Source organism: Mobula hypostoma, chromosome 1 (genome assembly GCF_963921235.1).
Source record: "Mobula hypostoma chromosome 1, sMobHyp1.1, whole genome shotgun sequence".
NCBI lineage: Eukaryota > Metazoa > Chordata > Chondrichthyes > Myliobatiformes > Myliobatidae > Mobula > Mobula hypostoma.
The window spans coordinates 142,796,311-142,816,050 of NC_086097.1; the positions used below are offsets into that span (position 1 = coordinate 142,796,311).

A 19,740-nucleotide genomic window follows, 5' to 3' on the forward strand; every position below is an offset into this window, starting at 1 on the left:
GTTAGCATTCATTTCAAGAGGACTCCAAGATAAAAACAAAGGATCTAATGTTGAGACTTTATAAAGCACTGATGAGGCCTCACTTGGAGTATTGTGAGAGGGTTTTGAGTTCTCCCTGAGAACTCAAAAAGAAACGTTTTATCAAATCTGGAATAAATGGATTGAATATATAACCCCAATGCGAGCAGACTTTAGATGACTCTCCTAATGATTTATATTGCTCTTCTCATCAACACAGTAATATTGCTAATGTAAGCACCCCTAGTCTAAATGTTTGTTTTTTTTTGGAAAATAGAGAATTAACACAAGTAAAGGGAACGATTTGGGAAAGGGATAAAAAAAAATGAAAAAATTAAGTAAATAAGTACATAGGGATTGGATAATTATGTCTGCGGGCAGGAACAAGCACGAACAAATTGGGATATAAACACCTACAATGGTTGGTATATAGGCTTGTATGCAACATTTTGGACCAGTGGAAATGGTCCGGAAGGGTTGTATGGAAACTATTATTACCATTTTTCTTAACAACTAATTTCATTACTTAGCCTAATAGGTTAGATTTACCACAGTACATAATTATCTATTTAAATGTTTATTTTCCTTTTATATCATCTCAATGTGTACTTAAGAATGTATAAATAATTGTAGTTTTATACATATAACCTTTTCCATTTTTTTATATGTGTGAAAAAAGTACATGATAAATGTGAATTCCTTATCCAAATAAAAATAAAATTTAAAAAAAAAAGAAAATGATTACAGGATTGAATGCCCTGTCATATAAAGAACGTTTGGTAGCTTTGGGCCTGTACTTACTAGAATTCAGAAGAATGAGGGCTGACTTCATTGAAACCTATCACATGGTGAAAGACCTTGATAGAGTGGATGTGGAGAGGATGTTTCCTATGATGGGAGAGTCTAAGGCCAGAGGACACTGCCTCAGAATAGAGGGGCAACCTTTTAGGACGCAGAGGAAGAAAAATTTCTTTAGCCAAAGCGTGGTGAGTCGAATTCTTTGTCACAGGCAGCTGAGAAGGCCAAGTCTTTATGTATATTTAAGGCAGAGGTTGATAGATTCTTGATTGGTCAGGGCTTGAAGGGCTATGGGGAGAAGGCAGGAAATTGGGGCTGAGAGGAAAAATGGATCAGCCATGATGAAATGGCAGAGCTGACTCAATGGGCCAGTTGGCCTAATTCTGCTCCTTTGTCTTATGGTCTAAATAAAATAATTCACTTACAAAAGTAAATTGATTTTTGAAAGGAGCACCATGATTTATGGGTCGTATCGGACTATTTCAAAAATTTGAGTAGGCGTATCTAGTCTCAAATTATGCTTGTATTGGTGATTATGCCTTATGTGCTCATTTTGACCATCAAAACACGGAGGAACCATCACAAACTTCCACATCCTCTGATGATCCAATGATTTCAGTCTCTGAAGCCAACGTCCGAGCAGCCTTCAGGAGGGTGAACCCACAATAACATCTGGCCCAGATTGGATACTTGGCCAAGCACTAAACACCTGTGCTGAACAACTGACTGACCTTTAACCTCTCAGTTTGGCAGTGTTCGGTACCCACCTGCTTCACACAGGCTTCAGGTACACCAGTGCCCAAGAGGAGTGTGGTAACTTGCCTCAATAACTATTGCTCAGTAGCACTTAAATCCACAGTGAAAAAGCACTTTGAGAAGCTGATGATGAAACACATCAGCTCTTGGCTGAGAAGCGACTTTTAATCACTCCAATTTGCCTACCTGAGCAACAGGCCCACAACAAATGCCATCTCATTTGCCTCTCACTCAACCCCAGAACATCTGGACAGCAAAGATACATAAATCAGGATGCTCTTTATGAACTACTGCTTGGTATTCAATATGGTCATCCCCTCAAAACTAATCAATAAGCCTCAAGACCTTGGCATCAATACCTTCTTATCCTGGATATAGGAGGGAGACTGAAAATCTGACTGAGTGATGTCAACCTAGAACAGAGAACAGTACAGCACAGGCACAGGCCATTCAGCTCACAATTTTGTGCTGAACCAGTTAAAAAGCAAATCAGAAACACCCAAACACAAATCCCTCCTACTTACACCATGTCCATATCCCTCCATTTTCCTTACATCCATGTGCCTATCCAAACGTCTCTTAAAAGCCACTAATATATTTGCCTCTACCATCATACTAGGCAGCACATCCAGGCATCTATGACACTCTGAGTACAAAACTTACCCTTCACATCCCCCTTGAACCTACCCCCTCACACCTTCAATGCATGCCCTCTAGTATTTTAACCCTGGAAAATAGATACTCTCTGTCCATTCTATCTATGCCTCTCATAATCTTGTTAACCTCTATCAGATGTCCCCTAAGCCTCCGACGCTGCAGAGAAAACAATGAAACTTTATCCAGCTTCTCGTGATAGCCACTGCCCTCTAAACCAAAAAACATCCTGATAAACCTCTTTTGCACCCTCTCCAAAGCCTCAAACATCCTTCCGAACTGTACACAACACTCCAGGTGTGCCCTAAGCAGAGTTTTATAAGTTGCAACATTAATCTCCTGACTTTTGAACTCAATGCCTCGACTAATAAAAGCAAGTATTCCATAAGCTTTCTTAACCAACTTATTGATCTGTGTAGTCACTTTCAAGGAGCTATGAACTTGGATCCCAAGATCTCCGTGCTCAGCAACACTTCAGGATCTTGCCCTTAACAGTACAATGTCTCCTTGCATTTGCCCTACTGAGGTGCAAAACCTCACATTTATCTGGGTTAAACTCCATTTGCCATATCTCAGCCCATCTCAGCATATCTTTGCCAGTCTTCTACACTATCTACAACTCCACCAGTCTTGGTATCATCCACAAATTTACTAACCCATCCATCTACATTTTTATCCAGATCATTTATACACATCACAAACAACAGAGGTTCCAGCACTGATCCCTGTGGAACACCACTATTTATGGACCCCCAGCTCAAATAAGTCCTTCAACCATTACCCTCTGAATCCAAACAGCCAATTCGCCAAGGACCCCACGCATCTTAATCTTCTGGATTAGCCTGCCATGAGGGACTTTGTCAAACGCCTCACTAAAATCCATGATGACAACATCCACTGCCTTGCCCTCATCAATCCCTCTTTCAACTTGTCAAAAAACTCAGTCTGGCTCTCTCAAATTAGGCTATGGATTTCCAAATGCTCATACATTCTGTTCCTAAGTATTTTTTTCCCTTCAATTTCCCTACAACTGATGTGAGACTCACTGGTCTATAGTTCCCCAGATTTTCCCTTGTTCCCTTCTTAAATAGAGGTACATTAGCCACTCAGCAGTCCTCTGGGACCTCGCCTGTGGCTAGAGAGGACAGGAACATACTAGTCAAGGGCCCAGCAATCTAGTCTCTTGCCTCCTTAAATAACCTGGTGTAAATCTCATCAGGCTCTGGGGACTTAACCACCTTAATACTCATTAGAAGACCCAACACTTCCTCCTTCTTGACCTCTAAATGCACAAACATATTTATAAACTTATCCCCTGGGCCTCCATAATCTTTTCTTCAGTAAATACTAAAGCAAGGTACTCATTAAGTACCTCACTCATATTCTCTGCACCCAAGCAAATGTTCCCCCTTTATCCTTAGTGGTCCCACTCTCTCCTGAGTTATCCTCTTACTCTTGATGTATGTATCGAATGCTCTGCGATTCACCTTAATCCTACTCGGCGAGGACTTCTCATGATCCCTCCTGGCTTTCCTAATTCCCTGCTTTAGTTATTTTTTTGGCTTCTTTATACTCCTCATGTGCTTTGTTTTACCCCAACTTCTGAAGCTTTACGTACTTTTCCTTTTTTGACTAAATTCATCACCTCTCTGGACATCCAAGCTTCTCTTAACTTTCCATCTCCGTCCTTACTTCTAACAAGAACAGACTCCTCCTGTATTCTGTGCAATTAATCTTTAAGAGACCCTCCAAGTGGGGTGTGGACTTGTCAGAGAAAGGGTGTTGCCAATTAATACTTCTTAGTTCCTGCCTAATGCCCATGTAATTTGCCCTACTTTAAAACTCTCCCAGAAGGACCATAACTATCCTTATCTATAGCTATCCTGAAAGTTAATGAGTTATGATCACTGTCCCCTAACTGTTCTCCCATTGAAAGATTAGTAACCTGGCCAGGCTCATTACCCAAAACCAGGTTCAGCTCCTTTTGTTGGACAGTCTGCACATTAATTTAAGAAAACTTCCCGGATACACTTCACAAATTCTGCCCCATCTAAACCCCTTGTTCTAAGGTGGTCCCAGTTTATATAATGGAAGTTGAAATCCCCCAAGACAGCAATCCTATTATTTATACAAATTTCCTTAATCTGTTCCTCAATGTCCTGGTGGCGGATAGGGGGTCTGTAGTACAGTCCCATCAGTATGATTGCACATTTCCTATTCCTTAGTTCCACTGAAGTGGTCTCAGTGTCTGACCCCTCAATTATGACTGCAGCTGTGATATTGTCCCAGCAACACTAACCCCCCTCAGCTTACCTCCTCTATCGTTTCTAAAACTTTGAAAACCTGGTACATTAATCACCCATTTCTGCCCCTCTCTCAACTAAGTTTCAGTAATGGCTACAACATCATAGTGTTGTGAACTATGTCCATCAACCTTACCCATAATATTCCTAGCATTAGAATATACATACTTCAAACTATCTGACCCATCATACCTGTTATTTCGATCTTGCCTTTCAATACTCTCCCTGACATCTACCTTCTGGTTCGATTCTTCCCTTACTGACATGTGGCTCTGGTTAAACTCTCCTGAGTAGCATCAGCAAACCTCCCGGCCAGGATATTGGTTCCCCTGAAGTTCAGGTGCAACTCTTCATAGCAACAACCTCTCACTCAGTGTCAGCAAGACCAAGGAGCTGATTATTGACTAGAGGAGGAGGAAACCGTTGTTCCATGAGTCTGTCATTATTGGGGGATCAGAGGTGGAGATGGTCAGTCGCTTTAAATTCCTTGGTCCTATCATTTCAGAGGATCTGTCCTGGGTCCAGCACTTAAGTGCAATTATGAAGAAAGTACTGTGGCACCTCTACTTTCTTTGGAGTTTGTGAAGATTTGAATGACACCTAAAACTCTGACAAACCTCTATAGGTATGTAGTGGAGAGTATAGTAACTGCATCACAGCCTTGTACAGGTACACCAATGCCTTTGAACAGAAAATCCTACAACAACTAGTGTTAACGGCCCTGTCCATCATGGGTAAAGCCCTCCCAAACACTGAGCACATTGTCATGAAACACTGTTGCAGGAAAGCAGCATCCATCATCAGAGACCTCACCACCAAGGGAAAGCCCTCTTCTCGTGCTGCCATCAGGAAGAAGGTACAAGAACCTCAGGACCTGCACCACCAGGTTCAGGAACAGTTACTACCCTTCAATCATCTTTCAAGAACTCTTCATCGCATGTTCTCGACAAGTCCAGATCATATGTGGAGGGTCCTTTTTTGTATTTTTGTTGACTTTTGCACTCTGGTCGAACACTGTAGTTGGACAGTCTTTCATTGTTATTATTATTATTATATTATTCTGTAGATTTATTAAGTATGCCCACAAGAAAATGAATCTCAGGGTTGTATTTGGTTACATATATGTACTTTGAAATAAAATTTACATTGAACTTTGATTTCTATAGCAAATTCATGTGGAAGAAAAAGTCATTCTCTATGAAGTACTCCGACTTAATAGCAATGTCAAGGTATTTTGGGGCGCACTTATCACTGGGCATAATCAACAACATGCAGTTTTGAAAAGTGCTGTACTCTAAGCAGGTTCCAACCATGGGCTGATTCCCCACCCAAGTAGATTCTCTCCTTAGTTCCTCTCCTTCAGGGCTTCACCACTGCAACAATTCCCCAACTGGCCTCAGATTTTACCCAATTCATTACCTCTTACTTCCTGATCTGACACCTCACTGAGGTCGCCAAATGATCCTAACTAAGGTGATGCCTTAATTTCACTCCATGTTCTCTCTCTCTGCAATTTTCTGGATCTAGATTCCATCCTGGAATTAACTACCTGATACTTCACTTCATACACTGTGTAATGTCACAGCTTGCAAATATAAATTTAAAAGGGCTGTTCAGTTGCATCCAGTATTGATGAAATCTATCAACTTCAGCCTGTAGTGTACCTCCAAATACCTTGAAACCTCATGCTTAATAATGGACTTCAATATTTTGCTAACCACTGAAGTCAGGCTAAATGGCCAATAATTTCCTGTCTTTTCCTCCCTCTTCTCTTAAAGAGTGGAGTGACATTTGTGAACTTCCAGTCCACGGGAACCATTCCAGAATCTAGTGATTCCTGGAAGATTACCACTAATACTTCCACAATCTCTTTAGCTACCTCTTTGAGAGCCCTAGGGAGCAGTCCATCTAGTCAAGGTGAGTTATCGACTTTCAGACCTTTCAACGTTCCAAGCACCTTCTCCTTAGTAATAGTGACTACACTTACTTCTGCCCCAACACTCTTGAATTTCTGTCATGTTGTTGGTGTCTAACAAGTGAAGACTGACGCAAAATATCCATCCAGTTCATCCACAATTTCTTTGTTCCCTATTACTACCTCTCCAGTGTCATTTTCTTGCCTTTTGGTATCCTCTGATATTATTGGCTTGCATACCTTCATATTTCATCTTTTCTCTTATCACTATTTTTAGTTGCCATCATGGGTTTTCGAATGGTTCCCAATCCTGTAGATTCCCACTTTTTTTTTTCTGTATTGTATGCCCTCTCTTATGTTTTAATGCTGTCTTTCATTTCCCTTGGCAGCCACAGTTGCCTCATCCTCCCTTTTCAATACTTCTAATATGGGGTGAACTGATCCCAGTTCTTTCAAATTACTTCCAGAAACTCCAGCCAGTGGTGCTCTACCATCATCTCTACTAGTGTCACCTTCCAGTCAATTCTGGCCAGCTCCTATCTCAAGTTTCTGTAATTAACTTTACTCAACAACAATACCAATGTATCCAATTTTAGCTTCTCCCTCGCAAACTGCAGGGTAAATTCTATCAAATTATTATCACTGCCTCCTAATGCTTCTTTTACTTTAAGTGTGCTAATTGAATATGGTTCATTACACAAAACCCAATCCAGAATTATCTTTTCTATAGTGGGCTTGACCACAAGCTGCTCTAAAAAGCCACCTTGTATGCATACTAAGAATTCCTTTTCTTGGGATCCAGTGCCAACCTGATTTCCAATCTACCTGAATTTTGAAATCCCCTTCATGACTATCATAACATTGCGTTTCCTACATGCCTTTTCTATCTCCCATCATAAAATTTATGTTTTCTAGATTGTTAAACCAATAATAGGTGGCTGGTGGTGGTGTGACATCAGCACCGAACTTTGAGGCGAATGGTCCCAAGTTCGAAACCGTGCTGGTTAAGCTAGGAGCTCAGCCTCATAAAAAAAAGTCAAATGCTACGGAAACTGCAAAAATGCTGCCCAAAGCGCCAGAAAGCGTGAAAGGGAACAACAAACCAATAATACAACAGCCATTTAGCCAAATATTTTTAAATTCATTGCCATTTTAGAAACATGGTTGCTCCATTAACTCGTGGTTCAGTCCAATTAAACATCCTTGTCAACTGAGTTAGACTTTCACTGTAAACTAGTACCCATCTTCATTCCATAAATGTCCTACTTCTTTTCACCCATTTCCCATATCCTAGTAATCCATTCTTCCTCATATATGGTAAATGTTGTTTGACTAAATACTGGACTTTAAAAAGCCACCTACCGTCTCAATCTTGCTTTGGAGTTTTATTTACCCTAGCAACGAGTTCAACAAAATCTTGAAATCAATGCGAACTTCAATGATCTTGTACTGAGCCTTTCAGTTTTTAAACACACAATAATCCTTGGCAACGAGGCAGGTAAGTTCTTTGCAAAGAAATGTTTTGAAACTGTCCTCTTAACATAAACAAATCTAACAAACTTCATCATAAGAGGTATAATTATTTAACTAGCTTAAAAGCTGTGTTTGGAAATAATTGGGGAACTGTGTATACAATAGCTGTTTAGGCATGTTTTTGCCTTGGAGTTTTCCATTTTTTATCTTTTTATTCAAGACCATAAATCCCAAATAATTATGGATGAAGATGACAAATTTGGCCAAACTGCTATGCCTGTCATTGCAACATCAGTTATTTTTTTCAACCAATGTCAGGCTAGTTCAGCTGATTGCAATCCCAATTACTGAGGTTTAATAAATTAGGAACATAAGAAGTAGGAGCGGGAATAGACCATATAGCCTCTGGAAGCATTGTGCCATTCAAAACATGATGGTTTTTGTCTTGGGTTCAATGCTTTTCCTACTGATAGCCTACTTTTACACTGAAAATCTATCTCAATGCTGAATATACTTAGTAACCCTATCTCCACAGAAATCCAAATAATTATAACCTTCTAAATTAAAAGATTCTTTCTCATCCCCATCTCCTAATTTCAAATTATGTTTCCTTGTTCTAGATTCTTCCACAACAGCTAACATCCTCTCAGTATCTATCCTTTTCAGAAATGTTTTGATAAGACTACCTGACATTTTACAAATTTCCAGTGAGCATAGACCAAACCTGGTCAATGTTTCCTCATAAAGCAAAACCTTTAAGCCATAAGTTAAAATGGTGAACTCCTTAGAATTGCCTCCAATAATATTCTTTCTTAAACAAAGGATAAAATCTGTACCAACTACTCCAGCCATGGTCTTACCAAAAACGTAAGAGATTCTGCAGAGTGACACATACAAGATGCTGGAGGAACTCAGCAGGTCAGACAGCATCTATGGAAAGGAATAATCAGTTGATGTTTTGGGACGAGGGGAAGGAATACAAGCTAGAAGGTGACAGGTAAAGTCAGGTGGGTGGGAGAAGAGGGATGAAGTAAGAAGCTGCACTATTCTCCACAGCTTCCACCAGCTTCAACAGGTTCCTACTACCAAACACAATTTTATCTCTCCCTGCCCCCCCCCAACCATCTGCTTTCTGTAGGGATCACTCTCCCTGTGATTCCCTTGTCTATTAGTCCTTTCCCCCTAACCTCCCTTCTGGCAATTATCCCCAAAAGGGGAAGAAGTGCTATACCTGCCCATTTACCACTTCCATTACCTCTGTTCAGGGGCATAAAACAGTCCTTCCAGGTGAGGTAACACTTCACCCGCAGGTCTCTCGGGGTTATTTACTGTATCTGGTGCTCCTGATGTGGCCTCTTCTATTGTCAGACCCAACATAGATTAGAGTACTGCTTTGTCAAGTATGTACCTTTGCTCCATTCACAAAAAGCAGGATTTCCCAGAAGCTAATCATTTTAATTCCAATCCCTATTCCCATTCTAATATTTTGGTTCATAGCCTCCTTTACTGCCATTATAAGGCCACTCTCAGGCTGCAGGAGAACACCTCATATTTTGTCTGGGTAGCCTCCAACCTGATGGTACGAACATTGATTTCTCTAACACCCGATAATTCCCACCCCAACAACCCCTCCCCCCCACCATTTCCCACTCTTGGGATTCTGCAGATGCTGGAAATCCAGAGTAATGCATACAAAATGTTGGAGGAACTCAGCATGTCAGGCAGCATCAATGGAAAAGAATAAAAGGAGTCAAATTTTTGGGCCAAGACCCTGCATCAGGACTGGAAAGGAAGAGGAAAGAAACCAGAATAAGAAAGTGAAGGAAATGGAAGGAGTATAAGGTAGAATATGACAGGTGAAGCCAGTTGACTGGGAAAGATGGTGACTGGGGGGGGGGGGGGTAAAGACGTGAGAAGCTGGGAGGTGATAGGTGGAAAAGGTAAATGGTTGAAGAAGAAGAAAGCTGATAGGAGAGGGGAGTGGACCATGGAGGAAAGGAGGAAGGGCACCAGGAGATGGGGGTTGATATGCAATTGAGGAGAAGAGAAGAGGTAAGAGGGGAAGGGAAGAAGATGGAAAGGGGAAGGGGAAAAATTATGGAAAGTTAAGAGAAATCAATGTTCATGCTGTCAAGTCGGAGACTACACAGATGGAATAAGAGCTGTTGCTCCACCAACCTGAGAGTCGAGGAGGCCATGGACCAACATGTTGGAATGGGAATGGAGATTGAAATTAAAATGATTAGCCACCAGGAAATTCTGCTCATTGTGGATGGAGCGAAGGCACTTGACAAAGTGTTTCCCAATCTACATCGGATCTCATTGATGTAGAGGAGACCACAGTGGAAGCACTGGATATAGTAGATGACCCTGACAGGCTTGCAGGTAAAGCGTTGCCTCACCTGGAAGGACTGTTTGGGCTGTTAATGGAGATGAGGGAGGAGGGGAATGGACAGGTACTCCTGCTTTCAGGGATAATGCCAGAGGGAGACTGGAGGTGAAGGACAAATTGACAAAGAAACCATGGAGTGAGCAATCCCTGAGGAAAGAGAAGAGTTGGGGGAAGGTAAAGATGTGTTTGGTGGTAGAATCCCATTGAAGATGGCAGAAGTTGGGGAGAATGATGTGCTGGATGCAGACGCACATGGAATTGCAATTAAGGACAAGAAAAACTCTATTCCAGTTAAGGTGGTGGGAACATGGGTAACGGTGGATGTCCGGGAAATGGAGGAGATGCAGGTTAGGGCAGCATCAATGGTGGAGGAAGAGAAATCCCATTCTTTGAAAAGGGAATACATCCCTCATCCTGAGAACAGATGCAGCAGAGTTGAAGGAACTGAGAAAAGTGAATGGCATTTTTATAGGTTACAGGGTGGGATGAAGTATAGCCAAGATAGCTGTGAGAGTCAGTAGGTTTATAAAAGATGTTGGTAGACAGTCTGTCTTCAGAGATGGAGACAGAGAGATTGAGAAAGGGGAGAGAGGTGTCAGAAATAAACTTAGTGAATTTAAGGATCGGGTGGAAGCTGGAGGCAGTTTATGAAATTGATGAGCTCAGCATGGGTGTACGAAGCAGCATTAATGCAGTCATTAGTCTAGTGCAGAAAGAAATGGGCAGCAAGACCAGTTAAAGCTTGGAACATGGGCTGTTCCAAACCTTGGTCTTATTAAATTCTACAGAATTGTAGTCAGAATTTTTTACTTTGTATTCCATCCTCTGTGCAAAGTAAAAACCTTCCTAATTACATGCTGTATCTTCATTCTAACTTGCTGTGACTCATGTTGCCTGGATTGGAGATCATGCCTTAATGAGAATAGGTTCAGTAAACTTGCCTTTTCTCCTAGGAGCAAGAGAGGATGAGAGGTGATCTGATAGAGGTGTATAAGATGATGAGAGGCATTGATCTTGTGGACAGCCAAAGGCTTTTTCCCAGGGCTGAAATGGTGTTTTAACATGAGGGGTATAGTTTTAAGGTGCTTGGAAGTAGGTGCAAGGGGGATGTCAGAGGTAAGTTTTTCACACAGGGTAGTGGCTGCGCGGAATGCACTGTCAGCGACGGTGGTAGAGGCGAATACAATAGGGTCTTTTAGATAGGGACATGGAACTTAAAAATAGAGGGCTATGCAGTAGGGAAATTCGAGGCAGTTTCTAGAGTAGGTTACATGATCCTCACAACATTGTGGGCCAAAGGGCCTGTAATGTGTTGTAGATTTCTATGTTCTATTACTTTTCTATAAATTGCATGTAAAATTGGAACAGGAGTATGCCATTTGGCCACTCAAGTCTGCTTTGGCAATATACTCCTGAATTCAGTTCTATTTGGCTTGCATATTATTTTGAGATTCTGATCCCTTATCTTATTACCTGGAAATACCCTTCCCATGTCTACACTGCTGAGCCCTCTAAGGATTTTGTCATTGAGTCTGCTCCACCATTCCATCATCCCGGATCTCACTCAACCCGATACACATGCCTTCTCACCATATTCCTTGATGCCCTGATCGTCCAGGAAACTATCAACTTCAACCTTAAGTATACACTGATTTAGCCTCTACCGCAGTCTGTAGTAGAACATTCCACAGATTCACTACTGTCTGCCATAAAAAATTCCTCCTTACCTCTGTTCTAACACAGAGGTCCCCAACCAGCGGGCCGCAAAGCATGTGCTACCGGACCGCGAGGAAACGATATGATTTGGTGATATGAAACGATATGAGTCAGCTGCACCTTTCCTCATTCCGTCACGTACTGTTGAACTTGAACACACACCCCCCACCGTTGGCCAGTCCGCAAGAATATTGTCAATATTAAACCGGTCTGTGGTGCAAAAAAGGTTGGGGACCCCTGTTCTAACAGGTTGCCCCTCAATTTTGAGACCGTGCCCTCTAATTCTGGATACACCCACCATAGGAAACATTCTCTCCACATCCATGTTATCTATGTCCTTTCAACATTTGGTAGGTTTCAATAAGATCCCCCAGCATTCATCTAAATTCCGGTGAAAATAGGCCCAAAGTTGCCAAACGCTCCTCGTATGTCAACCCCTTTATTTTACGAATCATCCCCGTATACCTCCTCTGGACTCTCTCCAATGGCAGCACATTTTTTCTGAGATATGGGGCCCAAAACTGTTGACGGTATCCCAAGTGTGGCCTGACTAATGTCTTATAAAACCTCACCATTATCTCCTTGCTCTTATATTCTATTCGCCTTGAAATAAATGCCAACATTGTATTTGCCTTGTTTAACACAGACTCAACCTGTAAATTAACCTTCTGGGAGTCTTGCACGAGGGTTCCTGAGTCCCTTTGCTCCTCTGACGTTTGAACCTTCTCCCCATTTAGATAATATCTGCACTTTCGTTCCTTCTACCAAAATGCATTATCATATATTTCCCAACACTGGATTCCATCTGCCACTTTTTTGCCCACTCTTCCGATTTGTCTAAGTCTTGCTGCAATCGCATTGCTTCCTCAGCACTACCTACCCCTCCACTTATCTTTGTATCATTTGCAAACTTTGCCACAAAGCCATCATTTCTATTATCCAAATCATTGACAAGCAATGTGAAAAGTAGTGGTCCCAACACGGAGCCTTGAGGAACACCACTCGTCACTGGCAGCCATCCGAAAAGGCCTCCTTTATTCCCATTTGCTGCCTCCTGCTTGTTAGTCATTCCTCTATCCATGCCCGTATCTTTCCTGTAACGCCATAGGATTTGATCTTGTTAAGCAGCATCATGTGTGGCCCCTTATCAAATGCCTTCTTAAAATCCAAGTAAATGACATTCACTGCCTTTCCACTCCACTTCTTACTTCCTCGAAGAACTCTAACAGATTTGTCAGGAAAGATTTCCCTTCACAGAAACCATGCTGACTTTGACTTATTTTATCATTAGTCTCTCAGTACCCTGAAATAGCATCTCCTTAATAATAGACAACACTTTCTCAACCACTGAGGTTAGGCTAACTGGCCTATAATTTCCTTTCTTTTGCCTTCCTCCCTTTTTCAAGAGTGGAGTGACATTTGGAATCTTCAAGTCCTCCGGGACCATGCCAGAATCAAGATCATGACCAATGCATCCGTTATCTCTACAGCAACCTCTCTCAAGACTCTGGGACGTAGTCCATCTGGACCAGGTGACATATCAACCTTAAGACCTTTCAGTTTGCTTAGCGCTTTTTCCTTTGTATTAACAATGGCACTCACTCCTGTTCCCTGACACTCACAGACCTTTTCCACAGTGAAGACAGATGCAAAATACCCATTAAGTTCATTTGCCATTTCTTTGTCCCTCATCACTAGCATCAGTTTCCAGTGGTCCAATATCAACTCTCACCTCCCTTTTACTCTTTAAATAACTGAAAAAACTTTTAGTATCCTGCTTTATATTATTGGCTAGCTTGCTCTCATATTTCATCTTTTCCCTTCTTATCGCTTTTTTAGTTGCCTTCTTAGTTCAATCCTTAGTTGGATTTTAAAAGCTTCCCAATCATCCAACTTCCCACTCACTTTTGCTACCTTATATGTCCTTTCATTAGCTTTTATGCAGTCCTTAACTTCCCTTGTCAGCCACAGTTGCTTACTCCTGACATTTGAAAACAACTTCTTCTGTGGGACTTACCTATTCTGTGCCTTATGAACTATTCCCAGAAACTTCAACCATCACTGCTCTGCTGTCATCCCCGCCAGTATTCTCCTTCAATCCACCTGGTTCAGCTCACCTCTCATGCCTCTGTAATTCCCTTTATTCCATTGTGATACTGATACATGTGACTTATGCTTCTCCCTCTCAAATTGTGGTATGAATTCAATTATATTATGATCACTGTCCTTAAGGGTTCCTTTACATTAAGCTCCCTAATAACAACTGGGTTATTATACAATATCCAATCTAAGATAGCTTTTCCCCAAGTAGGCTCACGCACAGGCTGCTCTAAAAAGCCATCTTGTTGGCATTCAAAAAATTCCCTGTCTTGTAATCCAACACCAACTTGATTTTGCCAATCCCCTTGCATACTGAAGTCCCCCATTACAATTGCATCATTACCCTTATTACATGCCTTTTCCAGCTTCCTTTGCAATCTCAACCCCACATCTTGGCTACTATTTGGAGGCCTATATACAATTCCCATAATGTTTTTTTTTACCTTTTCAGTTTCTTAACTCCACAAAGATTTAACATTCTCTGACCCTATGTCACCTCTTCTAAAGAAGTAATTCCATCTCTTACCAACAGAACAACACCACCACCTATGCCTTCCTGCCTGTCCTTTCAATACAAAGTATATCCTTTGATGTTAAGCTCCCAACTATGGCCTTCTTTCAGCCACGACTCAGTGATGCCCACAATGTCATACCAACCAATCAGTAATTGCGCCACAAGTTCCTCCACCTTATTCCAAATGCTGCACGCATTTAAATACAGCACCTTCAATCCTGCACTCTTTGCTCATTTGAATTTTGTCCCTGTAGTACAATTTAACTTTTTGCACTCTCCGCATTTGTACCCAATCATTGGCTTGTCCTTCCTTACATTCATGTTACATCCATCATCTATTTGTAAATCTGCTGGCTCATCCTGAGCTCTATCATCATGGTTCCCATTCCCCTGCCATATTAGTTTAAACCGCTCTCAACAGCTCTAGTAAATGTGGCTGCAAGAATATTGGTCCCCCTCAGATTCAAGTGCCTTTTGAACAGGTCACACCTGCCCCAAAAGAGGTCCCAATTATCCAGGAATCTGAATCCCTGACCTCTGCTCCAATTCCTCAGCCACACATTTATCTACCACCTCATTCTATTCCTATCCTTTCTGTCGTGTGGCACGGGCAGCACTTCTGAGAATAGTACCCTTGAGGTCCTGCTTCTCAGTTTCTTTCCTAACTCCCTGTATTCTGTTTTCAGGACCTCCTCCCTTTTTCTGCCTATGTCATTGGTACCAATATGTACCATGACTTATAGCTGCTCGCACTCCCTTTTCAGAATATGTTCAGAAGCATGAGCCCTGGCACAGGGGAGGCAAACTACCATCCGTGTTTCCTATTCGCATCCACAAAATTGCCTATCTGCCCCCCTAACTATAGAGTCCCCTATTACTGCTGCCATCCTCTTCAGAAGCAAAGCTGTCTTTGCTTCCCCCAGGTTGGTCGTCTGCCCCCCCCCCCCGCCCAACAGTACTCAAAATGTTGATGATAATTGGGCAGACATTTCTTCAAACAAGCCTGACTGAAGTCCCTGACAATGTTTTGAAAGGTGTCAGTGCAGGTTGTTTCTCGTTTGCCGATGGCAGTACTGAATATTTCGAGTGCTTGTTTAACATTGGTCCTTGGTGGTATGTAAACTACAGTCAGAATCATGGAGGGGAAGTAGAATGGTCGGCACTTAATCGTTTGGGGAACAAAAATGCAACAAGACCACTGTGTCTGAGCACAGGAAATAATTTATCATGAAACACAGACTCCCACCATTTGGCTTCTCCGAATCAGCAGTCCAGTCCAGTCCATCCTGTGTATCAAGAAACCCTCAGGTCTTACTAATGTATCAGGCATGCCCAGAGTGAGCCATGTCTCCGTGAATCACATAACACTTAAATTCCTCATTTCCCTTTGATACAGCAGTCTTGTTCTTCAGCAACTGTAGGTTTGCTAAAATGATGCTGGGTTTCATTCCTTCATACTTCAGCCTGGCTTGGAGCTTTCCCTTCCTCCACCTCTTTTGGCCATGGCGATGTACCTTCATCCGTTTAAAGGTGCTGTACCTGCATGCTTGAGAGCTAAGTTCGCCAGGTTCTTCAGAGGATCGTGAAATTGCTAGTTCATTAAGACAGTTCAAAATTACATTGCTTAAAGAGAAATTACAGGCAGTGAGTGTAATTACCTTCCTTAGGCCAGCTAAGCACCAGTGGTGTAACGGGTAGAGAGCAATTCAGAAGTACATTAAAAGTTTTGTAAGCAGCCTGTAGCACATCGCTGTGGTTCACCAGCGCCATCTTGAGCATCAGTCTTGTACAGCAACATCTGCAAACTTTCATTATTTAAATGGTATTCTGTTTATACCAACATGGTTAACCTCACAATTCCCCACATCAAATACTGCCAGCTGTACTGCCCACTTGCTTATCCTATATGTTTTTATTTTACAGCTTCTTCACAACTTGTTTTTCCACCTTTCTCTGATCATCAACGAAATTGGCAATAATATACTCAGCCCCTTCTTTCAAGTCATTGATGAAGCAGCTAAATAGTTGAGCACCCAGGACTGATCCCTCTGGCAACCCTCTAGTTACAACTTGACAACATGGAAATGAACCATTTATCCTGCCTTAAGCAAAAAAAAAGCTCATTTTTTGGTGTGTTAGTGAGAGGCTCCACTTTGCACATGAGATGTTAAAAGGAGGCCTGGTGTGATCTCAAATATTCCATGAAACTGATCTATAAATTCCTTTGCATAACTATAAAACAAAATCTGTACATTTGAAAATGAAATTGCTTGGAATAGAGCTATTGCTGGCACTGTTCTCTGCTAGCCTATCCATTATTCCAAATACAAATGGCCACTCAATCACCAACATCCTCTCCACTCCTCTTCCTCCTCTCCTCCATTATGAAGCAACACCCCTTTGCTGCTGGAAGAGTGCCATGTGGCATGTATCTTTGAAAGAGATCACCTTGAAAAGCTAAGTGCTGGTAAATTTAATATCAATTGAAAGCAATCTGTTGAAATTGGCATAGAGTAATGTTAGACAGGAAATCTGTGTATTTTGCAACTGAATATTTTAATTCTAAGGAACCATTCATAAACAGCATTAGAGTGACCTCAGAATGTCATTTTAATGTCACTAAAAGCTAAGAAAGAAATTTCTAGGCTTCTTTGTTCGAAAGTAGAGCAGGTTATTAATCCAAGTACCTGGTCAATAGTTACTCCTCAGTTTACATCATTAAAATTCAGAATTATCATTATCACATTGCATTTACTGCAATTCAAAACTCAGTGAACAGTGGGGCAGGGATCTGGGAATACAGCTCCATAATTCATTAAAAGTGGCATCACAGGTAGACAGGGTCATAAAGAAAGCTTTTGGCACGTTAGCCTTCATAAATCAAAATATTGAATACAGGAAATAGGATGTTATGTTGAAGTTGTACAAGACATTGTTGAGGCCTAATTTGGAAAGATGTAAATAAGGTTGAAAGAGTAGAGAAAATTTACAAGGATGTGCTGGGACTGGAGGACCACAGTTATAAGGAAAGATTGAAAAGATTTGGACTGTATTCCTTGGAACGTAGAAAATGGAGAGGAGATTTGATAGAGGTATACAAAACTATGAGGGGTATAGATAGGGTAAATACAAGCAAGCTTTTTCCACTGAGGTTGGGTGGGACTACAACCAGAGGTCATAGGTTAAGGATGTAAGCAGAAAAAATTAAAGGGGAACATGAAGGGAATCTTCTTAAGTCAGAAATGCCGTGAGAATGTGGAATGAGCTGGCAGCACAACTGGTGCATGCAAACTCGATTTCAATGTTTAAGAGAAGTTTGGATAGGAACATGGATGGTAGGTACATGGAGGGCTACGGTCCTGGTGCAGGTTGATGGGATTAGGCAGTTTAAATTATTTGCACCGACTAGATGGGCCAAAGAGCCTGTGTCTGTGCTATATTTTCCTATGACTCTAAGTGGACCTTGTGATTTTAATCAAATGATAGAACAGATTCAAGGAGTTGATTAGCCTGCTCTTACTCCTGTTTCTGATGTTCTTAAAAAGAATTTAATTGTTTGTGAAGTGCTTTGCAGCATTCTGGAGTCATTACAGATGCCTTAGAGCTACAAATTCATTCTTTCGGAATATTAAAATCTTTCAGACAGTATTTACTTACAATAGCCTACTAGGATTTTTCTGCTCACTCTGATCTTTTTTTTCTTGGGACTGAATGAGTAGTTAGAGTACAACGTTGCAGCCAAAACACAACAGTTATGACTCAGATCATCTGAGCCTTCAAATGAGCACACTGCAGCCAAAAGTGTGCATAGATGAAAAGCAAAAGCTGTACTTTTATGTCTGTATTTTTTGTCTTTCTTACACTAGATATCCACAGAGAACTTCAATTTTATGAATGGGTAAGGAATTAAAAGGAATATAGGAGCAGAAGGAGGTTGGGATTATTTAAAATATATTTTTAGAGATACAGCACAGAACAGGCCCTTCTCGTCCAATGAACCCTGCCTCCCAGTAACCACCTATTTTTTTTAACACTAGCCTAATCACAAGACAACTTACAATGACCAATTAATGTCAAGTTTATTGTCATTTAACTATACACATGTATGTAACGTATATAACCATATAATGTATTTAGAAATGAGACATTTCTCCAAACCAGGGTGTAAAGCACAGTAGTACACATAACATCCATAACACACTAAAACTTATGAAAGCAAGGATACAATCCACAGATGAATCATACATAAATTACAAAGTAAAGTACATTAATATTAAATATTGTGAGGTATGGAACAGGTTAACCAGTGACACTTCAAATACGATGCAGCGGGGAGTTCAGAAGCCCAATGGCCTGGGGGGCAAAAGAATCTCTTTCCCATCCTGACCGTTCTTGTTTTATGCATTGTAGTCTCCTGCCTGATGGAAGAAAGTTAAAGAGGATGCTGGCTGGATGGGTGGGATCCTTATGAACACTAAGGGCCCGGTGTACGCAGCGGTCCTGATAAATGTCCCCAGTGGATAGTAGGGAGACCCCTATGATCCTCTCAGCTGTTCTCAGTCCTTTGAAGGGACTTCTGGTCCAATGCTCGACTGCTCCCATACTAGATGGAGATGCAACTTATCGGGACGCTCTCAATGGTGCTCCTGTAAAACGCCTTTAAGGTGTGGGGGAAGCTTTGCTTGCCTTAATCTTCTGAGGAAATGGAGGTGCTGCTGTGCCTTCTTGTTCAGGGAGGTGATATTAAAGGGCCAAGTGAGGTCATCCGTGATGTGAACTCCCAGGAATTTAGTGTACTTTACTCTGTCTATAGAGGAGCCATGTATTCGCAGAGGGGTATGCACCTTCCTGAAATCCACAGTGATTTCCTTTGTCTTCTCCGCATTCAGGCTTAGGTTGCTCTTCACACCAATCCACCAGCTACTCCACTTCCTCTCTATACCCCATCTTGTCATTGTTCTTGATAAGGCTCACCACTGTTGTGTCATCCACAAACTTGATGATAAGGTTTGAACTGGATCCTGCGACACTGTCATGAGTCAGCAGTGCGAACAGCAGTGGGCTGAGCACACAACCTCGGGGCGCACCACTGCTCAGCGTA

The 19,740-nt window shown here is 41.6% G+C and overlaps 1 long non-coding RNA gene across 1 annotated transcript in view; it reads left to right on the forward strand.

The window, feature by feature from the left end:
• LOC134351121 (uncharacterized) overlaps window positions 1-19,740 on the forward strand; it is a 56,004-nt gene that overhangs the window by 18,224 nt on the left and 18,040 nt on the right. The window lies entirely within an intron of this gene.